Genomic DNA, 19521 nt, shown 5'->3' on the forward strand with positions numbered 1-19521 from the left:
GAATGGGGTCTGCTCTTCTCTCTCTGGAACTGAAGACTAAGAACCCACACTAGAACCATGGGCTGCGGCCCCTTTAAGATCGCTGCTGCACCAGGGACTTGGTGTGGTAAAACCAGTAAAAATACCCTTTAACTATTTTCCAGAGTTTTGACAAAGCTTGTTTTGACAGTTTACATTTGTTTTTCAATGTTTCTGTGAATGGATGAGAGCTCGGAGCTGCCTACCCCTTCATTTTGCTGACATCACTCTGAGGCATCACAAAATGTATTCTTTAAAAGACATTTTTCGTCTCTCCCAGGACTACTTAAAAGCTCATGGGTGAAGTTCCATAACAAATGAAGCCATCTGGCACCACTTTATGCATTACAGACTCTGAAGGCTTGATGGTCAGAGGAGTGAAAACCTTACATGTTCTCCATACCATCTGGGGTAGCTTCTGGAAGAAACAAGAATTTAGCAGAGCCTTGAAGGTTAAGTAGGATTTAGGCAGATGATAGAGCAAGTGGGGAGCATTCTAATTTAGATGAAGTGTTGTGTTGGCAATATGTATAGAATTCTATAGACAGGGGACTGACTAGTGTCCCTAGAGCAGAAATTTATTTATGGGAAAACAAGTAAAAAATTAAATTAATTTAATGCATGTATAACCTGTGTTTCAGCAACATGACTTCAAAACTCCAGTCTTTTCCAAAGCCTTTGTTTCACCAATATCTCCTGAACTGGAGGATAAAATAATATCAAATGGGATTCAGGAAGTCAGAAAAGTTATAGACTAGAATTCATGTGATTCAATGATTTAATGCTTCTATGATATAATAACTAGTACTGCTATTATATTCAGTCTTATTACAGTTTGTATGTCATTTGCCTTTAAATTCTTCATCTTCCCTTACTATTTAAAAAATAGAATGTATTCTACTCATAAATATATGAAATTTTAAAAGAAAATAAAAATGGCATTTTTATTTTATAAACGTCAAATTATGAATTTTAGAAATAATAATTCTGTATTTTTCCACAGATGGTAAAGTGTCACTTTCAATAAGGCAATCTCTACATGAAAATACAGAATGACCTAAAAGATAATATAAAAGAAGTTGATAACATGCAAATATAAAGACTGGAAAGAAATATTCAGAAGAATATAATGATCTGAAAATTGGAACTTAGGGCCAAAGAATGTTCATGTCTTGCATAATTGCTGTATACTTTATGTGTATGTTCCTTTAACAAACATTTAATGTGAATTAGAATTTTATGTAAAAATTGGGCCTAGAATTGAGAACTCCAGGCTGAAGATTCCATTTTAGCAGATTTATATCAAGGACAGAAATGGATCTAGGGCAGAGGAGTTTATTACTAACATGGCAATTATCTTTTTACTTGATTTATCAAAATGCCTTATTTGCAATCTGTATTAGCTTTTTAGGGTTGTTGTAACAAAAATTTACTGCAGACAGAGTGGCAGAAATACTGATAACAGAAGCTTACATTCTTGCAATTCTGGAAGCTAGAAGTCTGAGATCAAGCAGTCAGCAGTGCTGAGTTCTTCTAAGACCATTCTTCTTTGTGTTGAGATGGCTATCTTCTCCCTGAGGTTTCACATGGTCTTCCCTCTGTACACGTTTGTGTGCTAAGTTTCTAGTCTTATTAGGACACGAGTGATATTGGATTAGGTCCACTTAATGACCTCATTTTAACCTTATCATCTCTTTGTTGTTTTGTTGTCACCAAGTTGTACTCTACTCTTTTGCAACCCACGGACTGTAGCCCACGAGGTCCTCTGTCCATGGGATTTCCCAGGCAAGAATAGTGTAATGGGTTATATTTCCTTCTCCAGGGGATCTTCCCAACCCAGGGACTGAACCTGTGTCTTCTGCATTGGCAAGTGGATTCTTTAACACTGAGCCACCAGTGAAGCTTTATCATCTCTTTGGAGAGATTTATATCTGTAAATATCTGAATAGTCTGATGGTTTTCCCTACTTTCTTTAATTTAAGCCTGAATTTTGCAATAAGTAGTTCACGATCTGAGCCACACTTAGTTACCAGAATTGATCAAGTATGACATAAATCAAATCCCTTATAATTATACAGTGCAAGTGACAAATAGATTCAAGGGATTAGATCTGATAGAAAGAGTGCCTGAAGAACTATGGACAGAGGTTTGTGACACTGTACAGGAGGCAGTGATCAAGACCATCCCCAAGAAGAAGAAATGTAAAAAGGCAAAATCGTTGCTGATGAGGCCTTACAAATAGCTAAGAAAAGAAGAGATGCTAAAGGCAAAGGAGAAAAAGAAATATATACCCATCTGAATGCTGAGTTCCAAAGAATAACAAGGAGAGATGAGAAAGACTTCCCCAGTGATCAATGCAAAGAAATACAGGAAAACAATAGAATGGGAAAGACTAGAGATCTCTTCAAGAAAATTTGAGATACCAAGGGAACATTTCAGGAAAAGATGGACGGAATAAAGGAGAGAAATTTACGGACCTAACAGAAGCAGAAGATATTAAGAAGAGGTGGCAAGAATACACAGAAGAACTGTACAAAAAAAAGATTTTAATGATGCAGATAACCATGATGGTGTGATCACTCATCTAGAACCAGACATTCTTGGAGCATTAAGTCAAGTGGGCCTTAGGAAACATCAATACAAAGAAAGCTAGTGAATGTGAGGAATTCCAGTTGAGCTATTTCAAGTCCTTCAAGATGATGCTGTGAAAGTGCTGCACTCAACATGCCAGCAAATTTGGAAAACTCAGCAGTGGCCACAGGACTGGAAAAGCTGTTTTCATTCCAATCCCAAAGAAAGGCAATGCCAAAGAATGTTCAAACGACTACAAGATTGCACTCATCTCACATGCTAGCAAAGTAATGCTCAAAATTCTCCAAACAAGGCTTCAACAGTACGTGAAACAAGAACTTCCAGATGTTCAAGCTGGATTTAGAAAAGGGAGAGGAACCAGAGATCAAACTGCCAAAATCCGCTGGATCATCAAAAAGCAAGAGAGTTCCAGAAAAACATCTATTTCTGCTTTATTGACTATGCCAAAGTCTTTGAGTGTGTGGATCACAATAAACTGTGGAAAATTCTTCAAGAGATGGGAATAGAACCTGACATGGAACAATGGACTTGTTCCTAACTGGGAAAGGAGTACGTCAAGGCTGTATATTGTCACCCTGCTTATTTAACTTATATGTAGGGTACGTTATGGGAAATATAGGGCTGGATGAAGCACAAGCTGGAATCATGAAATATCAATAACCTCAGATACACAGATGATACCACACTTATGACAAAAAAAGAAGAAGTAAAGAACCTCTTGATGACAGTGAAAGAGGATAGTGAAAAAGCTGGCTTAAAACTCAACTTCATAAAACTAAGATCATGGCATCTGGTCCTATTACTTCATGGCGAATAGATGGGGAAACAGTGGAAACAGTGTCAGGGTTTAGGGGTTCCAAAAAAATGATGACTGAAGCCATGAAATTAAAAGATGTGTACTCCTTAGAAGAAAAGTGATGACCAACCTAGACAGCATATTAAAAAGCAGAGGCATTACTTTGCTGATAAAGGTCCATTTAGTCAAGGCTATGGTTTTTCCATTAGTCATGTATGGATTGGACTTTGGTCCATAAAGAAAGCTGAATGCTGAAGAATTTATGGTTTTGAAGAATCTTGAGAGTTTGTTGGACTGCATGGAAATAAAACCAGTCAATCCTAAAGGAAATCAGTCCTGAATATTCACTGGGAGAACTGATGCTGAAGCTGAAACTCTAATACTTTGGCCACCTGATGTGAAGAACTGATTTATTGGAAAAGACCCTGATGCTGGGAAAGATTGAAGGCAGGAGGAGAAGGGGATGACAGAAGATGAGATGGTTGGATGGCGTCACCAACGCGATGGACGTGAGTTTAAGCAAGCTCTGGGACTTGGTGATGGACAGGGAAGTCTGGCATGCTTTAATCCATGGGGTGGCAAATAGTTGGACATGACTGAGCTACTGAACTGAACTGAATTGTTACTATAAATATAGTCACAGTTGAATTTTGGGGGAATCCAATTCAGCTCTTAATATAACCTTTCTATTAAACACACAGTATTTACTTCCTATAGTAATAGCTGTGGAAAATATGATTCGTGGGACATAATTTCTTCCAAACGAATGCAGTTATTTTGGTAAAGTTCAGAATTAGCCCTTGGGTCTCTAGATATCATTGAGAAGTCAAAATGATTCAGGTATATACAATAGAATGAGTTCAAGAAATATTAATACAATATGTTTGGTTTAATGTGTGTGTGTTAGTCACTCAGTTGTGTCTGACTCAATGCAACTCCATGGACTGTAGCCCACTAGGCTCCTCTGTTCATGGAATCCTCTAGGCAGTAATACTGGAGTGGCCTCTCCAGGGGATCTTCCTTACCCAAGGTTTGAATCCAGGTCTCCTGCATTGTAGGCAGTTTCTTTACCGTCTGAACCACCTAGTTATTATAAAAGTTGGTCACTATTTTGAGCTATGCTTATGTATCTCTCACTTTGGGAAAAAGTGTCACTTTAGTCCACTGACTTAATTCTGTTTAAAGAGATTATGAATAACATAGTAATTTTGAGTTATGGTAGGTTATTAATATTACGCAACTCAGGGGTAGGTCAGATAAATTATGATGCATTCAGCAATGAAAGAAATTTCAGTTCACCTCTTGAGTAGGCTCCAGTATCTTTGTGTTACTATTCCCCGTAAACAGTCATTTTAAAATTACTTAAAATGTACAAATAATGATTTAACATAATTGGCTAATTGACTATTTAAACTGGCCTGGTCTCATATTAATTATTTTTTCTTAATAAATGATTTAAGTTAAGCAAGATAAAATATTACTCATTCATTCATTTTCAAAATGTCCTCTGAATAGAAAAAAATACAACATATCTTTGAAAATATACTTATCTTGTTGCCATTTTTGAATTGTTAGAAAATCAAAATGCTGCTAAATATCTAATTAAGAAATATTTGTTATATTTAGAGTTTAAATTTGAATTTTTCAAAATCTAAGTAAATATATTTAAAAATCTCCATTTATCTGTGGTTTTCTTCTTCTCTGAACAGTTCCATTAATGTTCTCACCCTTAGAAAGAGAAATATTTTTTTATAGAATTTGTGAAATCAATTATTTTCTTTTCCTTCTATATTTATGTATTCTGAAATAATCAGTATGTTCTGCTAATTTTGACATTTTCAGCATAATAAAATTCACACTTTTGTTAGGGTTTTTTTAAGTATATATCTTATTTTAATATTTTCTTTCACTAGACTTTATATATTTCTAGTATATTCAAATAAATTCTAGTTTTTTTATTTGGGGAAAACATTTATTTATATAATGCATATTCATATGCATATAGACATATATATGTGCATATATATATGTATATATATGAGCCTCCGAGGTGGCACAGGTGGTAAAGAATTGCCTGCCAATGCAGAAGAAGTAGGAGATGTGGGTTTGATTCCTGGGTCAGGAAGATCGCCTGGAGGAGGAGGGCATGGCTTCCCACTCCAGAATTCATGCCTGGAGAATCCTATGGACAGAGGAGCCTAGTGGGCTATAGTCCATAGGGTCGCAACGAGTCACACATGACCATTGCACGTGACTAAATTGACTTCACATGCATGCAGACATACATATACATTGCGGTGTCACTTTTCATGAGGTTATTATTTAAAAAAAATTGGCATGGGATTGAAGATTTGAAACTGAGGTAAGAAGTAGCCTAAAGTGGAGGTTGTTCCATTGAAGCCTTAAATGAGATACAGAGACTAATAAACATTAAATAAGACCTTTAGAATTACACTCTTGAGTTTTCTAGGAGAAAAAAGTTGAGAAATAGTTAAAGAGGATTGGAAAGATAGGAAATACATGCCATAAACTTAGGTCTACAATGAACATTTGGTAGTTGATACAATCATAACGTAAAAAATGCTTCTGGTAAAAAGCTGTTAGTGTGGTGTTTAATATTACTCACTCCTGTCCCATCTTCATGGATATTTCCCCCCACCCCCATTTAGATTGTATTCTTTAGTGCAAAGTTTCCAACTAAACAACTACTTTCCCAGACTCCTTTTTGCTATAATTGTCTACGTAACCAACTTCTAGCCAGTAAGGCATATGAGAAAGCGGCATGTAGAATTCTTACCTTCCTTATTAATTAAGAGTATGACAACGGGTGCCCATACCTGCCTTCCTTCTTCCTGCCTTAAAAAGAGACACGGTGCTTGAAACTAGAGCGAGGGCTTTGCAACTGAGAGGTGTAAAGCATCGGAAAGTTATCCCACTAAGGCTGGTAGATTGGCCACGTGGAAGAAGAATAAAATACTCGGGTCCTGGTAGCACTTTTGAAGCTGAATAAAAAGCAGCAGCTCTCTTACTTTAAAAGATTTTTGGCTATGTGAAAACAAACACCTGTTTGTTTAAGCCACTGTCAGTCAGGTTCTTCTTCATGTAATAGAATGTGTTCCTCATTGTGCGTGTTATCAAGAATGAAACAAAAAAAAAGAACATGTTATGTTTCTCTTACGTAAGTAGGATGTCACAAGCTAAGCACAGGCTAATGCGCCTGTGATTAGCTTGGCCTTTCCCCCAAGACTGAGAGGTGTCTCCTAGAGCTCGAGTAACTGTACAATCACAGCTGGCCAGAGAAGTAAACACAGAGAAGGATGCTAGTGCACATTACCTTTTTTCTAAGAAAACTGAAAGATTTTCCTGATGGCTCCTTCTTTCACTGGTTCTCACTGGGTGAAACCATGCCTCCAATTCACCTTTTCTATGGGGAAAGGGAGAAACCAGGGTGTTATTACTATGATTGGCTTGCATTTTGCCACATTAAACTGAATTAAGATTCTATTTCCAAGCACTAAGGAGAGATGGCTATTGTTAAGATAAAATGGCTGCCAAAAATATTTAACAAAGCAAAGGAAATCTTAACTTCCTTTTGTGTGCTTTCTTTGCACATTTGACAAATAAGAAATAAACAGCTGTCAAGTCTACTCTAATGTACTAAAATAAACGTTGTAAACAAAATGGATCAGAAGAACGAAAGGGGAGGCAAAATAATACTTAAGCACTTCAATAAGATATTTAAAAAATGGAGAACAAATTATAAATACACTGAATTGCATAGGTTCATTTAAGTGTTTTCAAAAATATAGTTACTGAAATTTCTTTTCAAACTGATAGTACAAGGATAGAAGACAAGAGTTCAAATATTTACTATTTAATATTTTATTACTTCATATTATATATTAATAGTAATTGCTAATTTGCTAGTAAAAAGTCACTATGTAAATAATTGATTGATATATCAAGCATATTGACTAAGAAAAATATTAAGTAAGATAAATAATATTTTCTAAATTGTTAGGATTCTGAGCTCTAATATCATAAATTTTTTCAGTAAAATAATAGCACAGAAAATACAAACAAATGACAGCTTTAACTGGCTATGCTCCAGGGAGCAGGATTTTTTCTTTCAAAAAAATGAATTATTTGGAGGGGTAAGAATATTCCGACTCAACATGACAAACATAGTATAATACAAATGTAATTTTGGAATAACGTAATTATTATTTCTGTATGTTTAGGAACAAGAAGATTAAGAAGTTATCAAATGAAAGACTATTTCTTATTAAAATTTAGTATTTTATACCCAAAACTACTATGAAAGATATTACAATTTAATGAGTTATGTTCTATACCGAAGTTCTAGAATTTAGGTTTGTATTTGGTATTCTTTGTGAATTACTGGACTCTGTTTTAACAATGAGGTTTTTGTTTTTTAAATTTTTTTATTGATATTAGCTTTATTTTTTTTAATAGTATTTGCACATACAAAGCACACTGAAGAATCTATCATAAGAATAAAATAGGTTTCTAAGTCAGGTTTTTAAAAAACGATGTCTTCTAAAGTGCAATGAAACTGCTTCATTCATATTATCTAATTGGGAAATGTTTAGCAAATATTTTTAGCGTCATAAAAATGACTATATTTTTTAAACGAGTAACTTCAACCCTAAAAATTATTCTAAAAGAGTAAAATAAAGTGATGTAAGTTTTATGGAAGATGATATTTCATTTATTAAAAAATCAGAAATATCTAAAATGTTGAATATGATGTTTATGCAACTCAGTCTACTATAAATTAATAACAAAATATGTTATGAATAAAACACTAATTAATAACATAAGGGCATACTTGGTGAAGAACAGCATGTTAAATGAAAAATTGTAGCAACCCTATTCATTAATAATGTATGAAGATAGTAGAGACTTTATTTTCAACATGCATTTTGAAATAATAACAAGAAAATTTAACATTAAAAATCAATTTTAAAACCCACAACATCGTATTATTTATCACCTAAATATTTGTTCAGGAAAAGATGATGTTTGAGGATAATTTTATTACTTATTCAGTGTAATTAATTTGTAGTGGTGGAACCAGCAAGCTAACATAACATAGAATCTTGCACTGTAAGTATTTTCCTGCTGTAAAGAATCCAAAACGTAGGCCTAGCCCTCCCTATCAGTTTTCCCTTCATACGTTTCACAAAACAAGAAAACTACAGGCCAATATCACTGATGAACATAGATGCAAAAATCCTTAACAAAATTCTAGCAATCAGAATCCAACAACACATTAAAAAGATCATACACCATGACCAAGTGGGCTTTATCCCAGGGATGCAAGGATTCTTCAATATCTGCAAATCAATCAATGTAATACACCACATTAACAAATTGAAAAATAAAAGCCATATGATCATCTCAATAGATGCAGAGAAAGCCTTTGACAAAATTCAACATCCATTTATGATAAAAACTTTCCAGAAAGCAGGAATAGAAGGAACATATCTCAACATAATAAAAGCTATATATGACAAACCCACAGCAAACATTACCGTCAATGGTGAAAACGTAACAGCATTTCCCCTAAAGTCAGGAACAAGACAAAGGTGCCCACTTTCTACTGTGCCCACCACTACTACTCAACATAGTTTTAGAAGTTTTGTCCACAGCAATCAGAGCAGAAAAAGAAATAAAAGGAATCCAGATTGGAAAAAAAGTAATAAAACTCTGTTTTGTTTTGTTTTTTAACCTTACAATTCCTAGAAGACATTAAGTGAGCATAAGAATCAGTGGATTAAGAAAGGGTTTCAAATAAAAGAAAATATTTGAATTTTGCATACTCGATCTTTCTAAAGAATTTGAGAAAATTTGAATTATCTCCCTTTCAGTTCAGTTCAGTTGCTCAGTTGTGTCTGACTCTTTGTGATGCCATGGACTGCAGCACACCAGGCTTACCAGTACATCATCAACTCCCAGAGTTTATGAAAACTCATGCCCATAGAGTCAGTGATGCCATCCAACCATCTTATCCTCTGTCATCCCCTTCTCCTCCTGCCCTCAATCTTTTCCAGCATCAGGGTCTTTTCAAATAAATCAGTTCTTTGCATCAGGTGGCCAAAGTATTGGAGTTTCAGCTTCAGCATCAGTCCCTCCAATGAATATTCAAGACTGATTTCCTTTAGGATGGACTGGGAGATGATCTCTTTGCAGTCCAAGTGACTCTCAAGAGTCATCTCCAACACCACAGTTCAAAAACATTAATTCTTTGGCACTCAGCTTTCTTTATAGTCCAAATCTCACACCCATACATGACTACTGGAAAAACCATAGCTTTGACTAGATGGGCCTTTGTTTGCAAAGTAATGCCTCTGCTTTTTAATATGCTGTCTGGGTTGGTCATAACTTTTCTTCCAAGGAGCAAGCGTCTTTTAATTTCATGGCTTCAGTCACCATCTGCAGTGATTTTGGAGCCCCCCAAAATAAAGTCTCTCACTATTTCCATTGTTTCCCCATCTATTTGCCATGAAGATATGGGACCAGATGCCATGATCTTAGTTTTCTGAATGCTGAGTTGTAAGCCAGCTTTTTCACTCTCCTCTTTCACTTTCATCAAGAGGCTCCTTAGTTCTTCTTGGCTTTCTGGGAGAAGTGTGGTTTCATCTGCATATCTGAGGTTATTGATATTCTCCTGGCAATCTTGATTCCAGCTTGTACTTCATCCAGCCCAGTGTTTCTCATGATGTACTCTGCATATAAGTTAAATAAGCAGGGTGACAATATACAGCCTTGACATACTCCTTTCCTGATTTGGAACCAATCTATTGTTCCATTCCAGTTCTAACTGTTGCTTCTTGACCTGCTTACAGATTTCTGACAGGAGGTAAGTCAGGTTTTCTGGAATTCCCATCTCTTGAAGAATTTTCCACAGCTTGTTTTGATCCACACAATCAAAGGCCTTGCCATAGTCAACAAATTGGAAGTAGATGTTTTTTTCCAGAACTCTCTCACTTTTTTGATGATCCAACAGATGTTGGCAATTTGATCTCTGGTTCCTCTGCCTTTTCTAAATCCAATTTGAACATCTGGAAGTTCTCAGTTTAGGTACTGTTGAAACCTGGCTTGGAGAATTCTGAGCATTACTTTGCTAGCATGTGAGATGAGTGCAACTGTGCGGTAGTTTGAGCTTTCTTTGGAATGGAAAGAAAGGCATTCTTTGGGATGCCTTTCATTGGAATGAAAACTGACCTTTTCAGTCCTGTAGCCACTGCTGTGTTTTCCAAATTTGCTGGCATATTGAGTGCAGCACTTTCACAGCATCATCTTTGAGGATTTGAAATATCTCAGCTGGAATTCCATCACCTCCACTAGCTTTGTTCGTAGTGATTCTTCCTAAGGCCCATCTGACTTCACGTTGGAACGTGATGTCTGGCTCTAGGTGAGTGATCACACCATCATGATTATCTGGTCCGTGAAGGTCTTTTTTGTGTAATTCTTCTGTGTTTTCTTACCATCTCTTCTGAAAATCTTCTGCTTCTGTTAGGTCCATACCATTTCTGTCCTTTATTAAGCAGATCTTTGCATGAAATATTCCCTTGGTATCTCTAATTTTCTTGAAGAGATCTCTAGTGTTTCCCATTCTATTGTTTTCCTTTATTTCTTTCCATTGATCACTGAGGAAGGCTCTCTTATCTGTCCTTGCTATTCTTTTGATCTCTGTATTCAAATGGTTATATCTTTCCTTTTCTCCTTTGCCTTTTGCTTCTCTTCTTTTCACAAGTATTTGTAAGCCCTCCTCAGACAACCATTTTGCCTTTTATCATTTCTTTTTCTTGGGTCTGGTCTAGATCACTTCCTCCTGTACAGTGTCACGAACCTCTATCCATAGTTCTTCAGGCACTGTCTACCAGATCTAATCCCTTGAATAAGCTCTTTGATTCATCATAATAAAATATTTGAGGAAACATTTATGGTAAATTTTAAGAGCTCTTATCTTTGTATCTAAAATATAATCAATATCTAAGAATATAGTCAATAAGGAATTTTAAGAACAGTGACTTTCCATAGTCCATGGGTTAAATTAAGACAGTTAACCATCACACAAGTAATATACTATAAAATGTAGGATTTTAGAGTTTCAAGGTACTGCAAAAATTACTGAAACATCTTCATTTTATACTGTGAAATCTGGTCTTTTAGATTAAATAATTTATCCAAATCCTTAAAGCTATTAATAAAATCCAGGTCAGAAGCCAGCTATGCTGACTACATAAAGGCAAAAGTTCATCTTGCATTTTTAAATTTCGGTAACTACCTGGCATTTTCTTTTTCTATAATATCTACACAACATGTGAACTTTGAAAGATATCTGCCAGTTACTTTAACACAGAAGGTCTACTGTGATTTCAGGGGATATATTTTAACACAATTTATGTATACACAGACACACACATTCTTAACAATTCAGAATAAAAAGTTAGGAAAGTATTGTTTTGAAATAAGATTAAATTTTCAATAGATAATTCTCCACATTCTAATGTTATTTTTTATTCTGCTATGTGACTAGAATAAACTTCATTATCTAGACTCACCGAGGGTATATTTCTTAGTCTATTTGGGACCATCATAACAAAATGCACAGAAGTTTATGTCTTACTTTTCTGGAGGGTGAGAAATCCAAGATCATGGCACTAGCATGGTATTGTCTGGTAAGGGCTTTTTTCCTGGTTCATGGGAGGTGCTTCTCACTGTGTCCTCACATGTAGGAAAGGGCCAGAGATTTCCATGTGGTCTCTTTTATAAGAACATTATCCCATACATGAATCATACCACCTCCTAATCCCATAATCTTCTGGGGTTAAGGCTTCAGTGTATGAATTTGCGTGAGGAAACAAACATTCTGACCATACAGTTTGTTTACATGTCAGAGGATTTCAATAGTCTGGATTTCATGGATATATTTCACTAAGTAGGATGTTTTGATTTCCATTTTTATACATACTCTGTTGTAACCTCCAATCTTGATTCTTGTGAGATGTATGTGTGTGTATTTCAGGAATCAGAAGTGGTGACTGATATAATGAAATGATTGATTGTCCAGAGGAGTATATTTTCTCACAGGAACTTAACCTACCATTGCATTTTCTTTCTTTTTTTTTTTTTTGCATTTTCATCATTCCAACAAAATCAACTATTTTACTAGACCATAAAGTTTATGTATTCCTGTCAATGTAGGCAAAGTATTTATGCTTTAACACATTTTTGTAGTTTTTTATTTCTTAATTATAGGTAGATTTTATTTTCTTTTAAATTTCTAAAGCTGTTGTAAATTTATATAAATCCCCCTGCCAACAGATATGTTAATAATGCTTCCGTTCTAAGTCCATTTAACAAATTAGGACTATTAATTTATTTAGGTAACAGTTACTAGATAACCCAAACCTCAATTATAGAGGAGAATGTTATCAATTTATTAATAATCCAAATGGCAGCTAAATATGCTGCCATTTACTTAGCAAACATGATAAAAATTAGCTTGATAGAAGACTCATTTTAATTAAAGTTGACTAGCTAAAATGGAATTATTCATGCATGTTCATTTCTCAAACAAAAGTTTCTGATGACATGCTATTTGTAGCTCAGTTTTTAGAGGCATTATTCATCTTTAATATCTATCAATGTATTCTGTTTAGCTATGAGTCAAAAAAAAAAACAGAAACAAAAACAAAAAATCTATGCCTACTATACCAGTTGTCACTGGTCTGTAATATTTAAGATATTATTGTATTAGAAAAACTACAGAGGATAATGAACAGAAAGAGGCTAATATTTAGAAGATAATTATGTAAATTTTAAAAATAAAATAAAATTAAAAAAAGATGATACATAAAAAATAAGTTATTTACAGCTTTCTTAAGCAAAATATGAACATAAAATTATCTCAAATTCTGATTCAGTCATTATGAAGTCAGAATTATTTATTTGGTCAACTCTAAATAAGTATAAACATAAGCACACATAAAAAGGTATGAAATCCAAATATAATACTATGACAAGCATACATTTTCTGAGTCAAGTAGATAAACTAAGATCCTTATCTTAGTAAGTTTTAACATAATGATTTATAAAATTGTAATAATTTATGTTTAATGATTTATATTCTTAATGACTATGTCCTGAAAGTTGTTCTGGAACATTTAATGGATAGTGGCATGGAAAAGTAGAATTATTCTATATTGTTCCAAAGGCAGGTATTGAAATAAGCATTTCTGAATGATGATCAGATTCTGATTCAAGTGAAGGAGAATGTTTACTTATTAAAGATGCTAAAAATTTTACAAAAAGAGTCATATCTCTGAAATTTAAACAAACCATAGGGGTCATATTCTAGCACGCATAAACCAATTAATTGTTTATATGAATTTATCATATAATTAAAAATCATTCATGTATTTTCAGAAGCATAATGTATAAGTTTTGAATAGGCTATAATAAAGCCTATTCAAAAAATCTTATTCATGAAGACTGAGCATGGGATGGGGAGGGAAGTGGGAGGGGGGTTCAGGATAGGGAATACATGTACACTCATGGCAGATCCAAGTCAATGTATGGCAAAACCAATACAATATTGAAATTAAAATAAATAAGTTAATTAATTTAAAAAAAAAGGTTGAGCAAATTAGGTGCAACAAAAGGCCAAAGTATGAGAAATGCAAATAAACTTCTAGGCCTTATTAGTTAACAGAAGTACAATAAAAGTAATGGTTATGCTGAATTAGGTTTAGATAAAGCAATATATTGGGGCTTCCCTGGTAGCTCAGCTGGTAAAGAATCTTCCTGCAATACCGGAGACCCCAGTTCAATTCCTGGGTCGGGAACATCCCCTGGAGAAGGGATAGACTACCCACTCCATTATTCATGGGCTTCCCTGGTGGCTCAGACAGTAAAGAATCCGCCTGCATTGCGGGAGACCTGAATTTGATCCCTGGGTTGGGAAGATCTCCTGGAGGAGGGCATGGCAACCCACTCTAGTACTCTTGCCTGGAGAGTTCGATTGACAAGAGGAGCCTGGCAGATGACAGTCCATGGGATCACAAAGAGTCGGAACCTGCTGAGCGACTAAGCACACACAGCACATGTATAGCACACAAAGAAGCAACGTTGATAAACTAGTATGCTCAAGGTTAGAATAATCAGGGTGGTGAGGGACTAGAAAAAGTATCTTATGAGAAGTCATTATATTAGTTGAAGAAGATTATGTTAGAAAAGAGAATGTTACAAGATATTTGCCAGAGTTAATATCTGGGAAATGTGAAGATGTAGAGACAAAGAATAGCTGTTGGGCTTGGGAACTAGTAACAATTTAGACTATAAATCTGCACATAGCAGAATCACCAAGCTCACAGCTCCCTGAAAGATATAGTTAAAGGCCTGACACACATTCCTAAGTTGTTTTTACAAGCAGACCCTCCTCCGGATGAAAACTCCTGACCCCAAGAACACAGACCCTAGACTAGTTGAAACCAGAAGACTGATTATGCTGGAAACCTCACCTTGGTGCCAACCAATACAAGAATCGGCCATGAGCTCATGACACCCTGCTCCTTGAACAGTATAAAACTCCTTGCTACACCCACAGGATGGGTCACACAGTCCTGAGAGCAATAGCCCCTTTGTCTGGTAAAGCAATAAAAGCTACACTTTTCTACTTCACCCAAATATCTCTCCACATTTCTATTCAGCGCTAGTGAAAAGAGGTCAAGTTTCAGCAATAGTAATTCTCAGAAGATTACTGGGATTAATATGATTTGGAAACAAAACTGAATCTGCTTTGGTGTGTAAAGTATATGAGTTTTAATACAAGTATAGAGATTCGTGTAACCAACATCACTATCCTCAGGTCAGAGAATCATTGTATTACCCCTGGCAACAAACATTATAGCCTTGTCTTATCCAGAATATCATATTAGTAGAATTGTATAGTATGTAACCTTTCGATACTAGCATCACTCACTCAGCACATTGCTTTTGAAATTCATCCAAGATGTTGTCTGTAGGAATCATTTGTTCCTTTCAAGTTCTAAGAAGCATTCCATTATGTGGATATTCTACTGTTTGTTTATCCATTCACCCTTCAGTGACATCTGGATCATTCTCAATCTTTGGTAATTAAAAATAGAGCTGCAATTAATAATTGTGTGCAGGTGTTTGTATAAACAAAAGTTTTCATTTATATAGGACAGATACCTGGAAGTAGGATTGTTGAGTAGTGTGGTACCTATTAAGTTTAACTTGTTAAGAAAGTTCCAATCTCTTTTACTGAGTGCTTGTACCATTTTGCATTCTTATCAGCAACATAGGGGCTCATTTGTTCAGTATCCTTGTCAGCACTTTGTCAGCATTTTTCATTTTAGCTCTTCTAGTAGTTGTATAGTGATATCTCTTCTTGGTTTTAATTTGCATTTACTTAAGGGATCATTATCTTGAACATGGTTCCCTATGCTTATTTGCCATCTGTATATTTTCTTTGATGAAGTGTTGTCTCAAGTCAGGTTAACTTCTTTTCCATTGGCACTGGGTGTATTTTCATCCTACATTTGAGGCTTTATTACATGTGACAGGAATATATCATCATTTGTATACTTCTGCATGGCCAGGAAGCTCACAGACCTGCTCACTTCATAAACTTAGATGGCTACTTCTAGGAGTCTAACTAGGGAATGTGCCTTAGCATTCAAATCATCTTCTGAGTCAGCATCTGGGTCTTTCAGTGCACATCTGTATGACTCACTCCAATTATTTCTCTAAATTCTCAGAGACTCCCTGTATAGTCCATAGAAGTATATTTTCTAGTTCTTCAAATATGTAGAACTCATTTGTCTCAGTCAACTGCAAGGCCTTGCTGTTCTTTGGAACTCCACATTCAAGTGGGTATATCTTTCCTTTTCTCCTTTGCTTTTCATTTCTCTTCTTCTCACAGCTATTTGTAAGGCCTCCTCAGACAACCATTTCCCCTTTTTGCATTTCTTTTTCTTGAGGATGGTCTTGATCACTGCCTCTTGTACAATGTCATGAACCTCCATCCATAGTTCTTCAGGCACTGTATCAGATCTAATCCCATGAATCCTTTTCTTACTTCCATTGTATAATCCTAAGGGATTTGATTTAGGTCATACTTGAATGGTCTAATGGTTTTCCCTACTTTCTTCAATTTAAGTCTGAATTTGGCAATAAGGGGTTCATGATCTGAGCCACAGTCAGCTCTGGATCTTGTTTCTGCTGACTGTGTAGAGCTTCTCCATCTTTGGCTGCAAAGAATATAATGAATCTGATTTCAGTATTGACCATCTAGTCATGTCCGTGTGTAGAGTCTTCTCTTGTGTTGTTGGAAGAGGGTGTTTGCTATGACCAGTGCGTTCTCTTGGCAAAACTTTATTAGCCTTTGTCCTGCTTCATTCTGTACTCCAAGGCCAAATTTGCCTGTTACTCCAGGTATTTCTTGACTTCCTACTTTTGCCTTCCAGTCCCTGAAAATGAAAAGGACATCTTTTTTGGGTGTTAGTTCTAGAAGGTCTTAATAGGTCTTCATAGAACTGATTAACTTTAGCTTCTTCAGCATTACTGGTCGGGGCATAGACTTGGATTACTGTGATACTGAATGGATTGACTTGGAAATGAACAGAGATCATTCTGTCATTTTTGGTGTTGGAGAAGACTCTTCAGAGTGCCTTGGACTACAAGGAGATCCAACGAGTCCATCTTACAGGAAATCAGTCCTGAATATTCCTTGGAAGGATTGATGCTGAAGCTGAAACTCCAATACTTTGGCCCCTTGATGTGAAGAACTGACTCATTTGAAAAGACCCTGATGTTGGCAAAGATTGAAGGTGGAAGGAGAAGGGGATGACAGAGGATGAGAGGTTGGATGGCATCACCAACTCAATGGACATGAGTTTGAGTTAACTCCGGGAGTTAGTGATGAATAGGGAGGCCTGGTGTGCTGCAGTCCATGGGGTTGCAAAGAGCTGGACACGACGGAGCGACTGAACTGAACTGAACTGAACTGCAAGGCCATTGGTGAAGGCCCAAAAGTCAAAAATACCTAAACCCCCCTAAGTGGGTGTTATTAAGTGTTCCTCCACATTGTTTAGCTATATGTCCATTGGGTAGACTTTCTTTTAACTTTTTCCATCATTGTGTATCATACCATTTCCAAATAACATCATACTCAATTCTGAAACTCTCAGCAGTGAATTTAAGGGGGTGGGAGAGGGTAGGGAAAAAACATCAGAGTTTAGACATACTACAACAACAAAGCAGGAGAGTCCTAGAAATCTCAATTTTTGGCACCATGAAAAATGAAGTAATGTGCTACTTTATATTACTTTGTTTCCCTCTGCTGTATGCCATGTCCACCTCATCAGTGGCCTCTACTGAGTTTCTCTATTCAAAAACTTCTCTACAGTACTTGCAGCATGATACCTATCCTTGGCTTTCAGATGACTTGATGTCTTTGAAAAATGAAGCCCTTTGGACTAAAACTCAATAACAAGTAGTAGTTTTGTTTTGAGTAGTTGTTAAGGCAGCATTGATGTCCCAAACCCCAGAAGTCTCTTCCAAGTAATGGCTTTCTTGTGTTCCTAGCAACTTAATTCTACATGCTATAATCTAAGTATCTGGGAAGCAAATTAGGCCATTAGACCCTTGTAAATCTCTGGAGGCTAATTTTTGCTTAGTGCAGCATTAAAAAATAAAAAAAACTGATGAATAGGTAAAAAGAGTCAGCCTTTCTCTTAATCATGGAATTTGATTTCATCAAAATCAATGTCCCACGTGTTTCAGGGCATCTTCTTTTGTAATAAAAAATGATAAATTATTTATTTTCTTAGTGTGAAAAATATTCATGGTTTCCCTGGCCCACTTAATTACTAGTCAAGCTTGCCTAAATTTATAAGTCAAAATATTTTTCATTAGGTAGGTGACTATACTCTTTTTTAATATATTTTTTAAAAATTATTCTTAATTGGAAGATAATTGCTTTACAATGTTGTGTTGGCTTCTGCTATACAACAATATGAATCAGCCATAAGGATATATCTGTCTTCTCCCTCTTGAACCTTCGTCCCAAACTGCCCTTATCCAATCCATCTAGGTTGTCACAGAGCACCAGGCTGAGCTCCCTGGGCTATACAGCAACTTCCCACTAGCTAGCTATTTTACACATGGTAATGTATGCATTTCAGTGCTTCTCTGTCAATTTGTCCCACTCTTTTATTCTCCTACTGTGTCCGTAAGATGGCTCTCTACTTCTCTGTCTCTATTCCTGCCCTGAATATAGGTTCATCAGTCATTTTTATAGATTCCATATGTATGCATTCAGTTCAGTTCAGTTCAGTCGCACAGTCGTGTCCGACTCTTTGTGACCCCATGAATCGCAGCACGCCAGGCCTCCCTGTCCATCACCAACTCCCGGAGTTCACTCAGACTCATGTCCATCGAGTCAGTGATGCCATCCAGCCATCTCATCCTCTGTCATCCCCTTCTCCTCCTGCCCCCAATCCCTCCCAGCATCAGAGTCTTTTCCAATGAATCAACTCTTCGCATGAGGTGGCCAAAGTACTGGAGTTTCAGCTTTAGCATCGTTCCTTCCAAAGAACACCCAGGACTGATCTCCCTTAGAATGGACTGGTTTTCTCCTTGCAGTCCAAGGGACTCTCAAGAGTCTTCTCCAACACCGCAGTTCAAAAGCATCAGTTCTTCGGTGTTCAGCTTTCTTCACAGTCCAACTCTCACATCCATAAATGACTACAGGAGAAACCAAATCAGAATTATAATGAGGTCATTTCACAGTGGTCAGAATGGCCATCATCAAAAATCTACAAACAATAAATGCTGGGGAGGATGTGGAGAAAAGGGAACCCTCTTGCTCTGTTGGTGGGATGTAAATTGATATAGCCACTATGGAGAACAATACGAGGATTCATTTAAAAACTAGGAATAAAACTACCATATGACCCAGCAATCTCACTACCCTGATATTTCTTTTTTTTAGGAGATAGTCATGATGATACTATCAATCAATGCACTAGCTTACCTTCAGTTGCTATCAAGTC

The sequence above is a fragment of the Bos indicus x Bos taurus genome, chromosome 7 (genome assembly GCF_003369695.1).
Source record: "Bos indicus x Bos taurus breed Angus x Brahman F1 hybrid chromosome 7, Bos_hybrid_MaternalHap_v2.0, whole genome shotgun sequence".
NCBI classification, from domain to species: Eukaryota; Metazoa; Chordata; class Mammalia; order Artiodactyla; family Bovidae; genus Bos; species Bos indicus x Bos taurus.